We start from the raw sequence: 1,679 nt of genomic DNA, 5'->3' as shown, positions 1-1,679 counted from the left end.
CCCATAGCCTGCCCCATAGCCAGCCCCATAGCCTGCCCTATAGCCAGACCCATAGCCTGCCCCATAGCCAGCCCCATAGCCTGCCCCATAGCCTGCCCTATAGCCAGACCCATAGCCTGCCCTATAGCCTGCCCCATAGCCTGCCCCATAGCCAGACCCATAGCTGTCCCCTCTGCCCCATAGCCGGACCCATAGCCAGCCCCATAACCCCACTGCCCCATAACTGGACCCACAGCCTGCCCCATAGCCAGCCCTATAACCCGATAGCCGCATACCCAGCCCCATAGCCTGCCCCATAACCCCACTGCCCTATAGCCAGCCCCATAGCCTCCCTATAGCCCCACTGCCCTATAGCCCACCCCATAGCCTACCCCACAGCTAGCCCCATAAACCCACTGCCCTATAGCCTACCCCGTAGCCAGCCCCATAACCCCATAGCCAGCCCCATAATCCCACTGCCCTATAGCCCACCCCATAGCCTACCCCATAGCCAGCCTCATAAACCCACTGCCCTACAGCCTGCCCCATAACCCCATAGCCAGCCCCATAACCCACCCCACAACCCCATAGCCAACTCCATACCCCAATAACCCACCCCACAGCCCCATAGCCCACCCCATAACCCACCCCACTGCCCCACAGCCCCATAGCCGACCCCATAGCCGACCCCATAGCCCCATAACCCCCACCTGCCGCCTGCTGCAGTTCTTTTCATTCTTCCTGTTCTTCTTCTTCCTCCCATCTTCCTCCTCTTCTTCCTCGTCCTTCGACCCCAAAACAAAGTCAGCCCCACACTTATGGGGCAGCCCCACATCTCCCACCCCACACTTAGGGGGCAGCCCCACACGTCCCACCTTCTTCCTATGGGGTCAAGATCCTTCCCCCCCCCCCCCTCAGCCCCACACTTAGGGGGCACCACACACTTATGGGGCAACTCCACACTTATGGGGCACCCCACCACCCCCTTGGGTCCCCCCCCCCCCGCCCCCAAACACCCTCACCCCACACTTATGGGGCACCCCAGACCCTCACCCCACACTTAGGGGATACCCCACACTTATGGGGCAGCCCCACACCTCCCACCTTCCTTCTATAGGGTCAGGATCCTTCCCCCCCACCCTTAGACACACTCAGCCCACACTTATGGGGCAACTCTTCATCTATGGGGCACTCCAAACCCCCACCCCACACTTATGGGGCAGCCCTACACCCCTCACCTTCTTCCTATGGGGTCAAGATCCTTCCCCCCCTCACCCTCAGCCCCACACTTAGGGGGCACCACACACTTATGGGGCAACTCCACACTTATGGGGCACCCCACACTTATGGGGCAGCCCCACACCTCCCACCTTCCTTCTATAGGGTCAGGATCCTTCACCCCCCACACTTATGGGGCAGCCCCACACCTCTCAATTTCTTCCTATAGGGTCAAGATCCTTCCCCCCCCCCACCCTCAGCCCCACACTTATGGGGCAGCCCCACACCTCCCACCCCACACTTATGGGGCAGCCCCACACCTCCCACCCCACACTTATGGGGCAGCCCCACACCTCCCACCTTCTTTCTATGGGGCCGGTTTCCTTCCTCCTCCTCCTCCTCTTCCTCGTCCTCCAAGCTCAACGCACTGAAGATGTTCTCAACCTATGGGGCCAAATCCCCCCCCATAGAAAACCATCATT

General features: G+C 60.7%; 1 long non-coding RNA gene across 1 annotated transcript in view; it reads right to left on the bottom strand.

Moving 5' to 3' along the window:
* The window catches only part of LOC107307513, a 4,504-nt gene extending 2,836 nt beyond the window's left edge, over nt 1–1,668 (bottom strand). The window contains exons 1-2 of the long non-coding RNA XR_001552424.2: nt 1,558–1,668; nt 690–764 (exon numbers count right to left, since the gene is read on the bottom strand). This is a non-coding gene — a long non-coding RNA (uncharacterized LOC107307513). The remainder of the gene's footprint in view (nt 1–689; nt 765–1,557) is intronic.
* Nucleotides 1,669–1,679: the final 11 nt, after the last annotated feature.

This window comes from Coturnix japonica, unplaced genomic scaffold (genome assembly GCF_001577835.2).
Source record: "Coturnix japonica isolate 7356 unplaced genomic scaffold, Coturnix japonica 2.1 chrUnrandom645, whole genome shotgun sequence".
NCBI classification, from domain to species: domain Eukaryota; kingdom Metazoa; phylum Chordata; class Aves; order Galliformes; family Phasianidae; genus Coturnix; species Coturnix japonica.
This window is presented reverse-complemented; position numbering and strand designations above follow the sequence as displayed.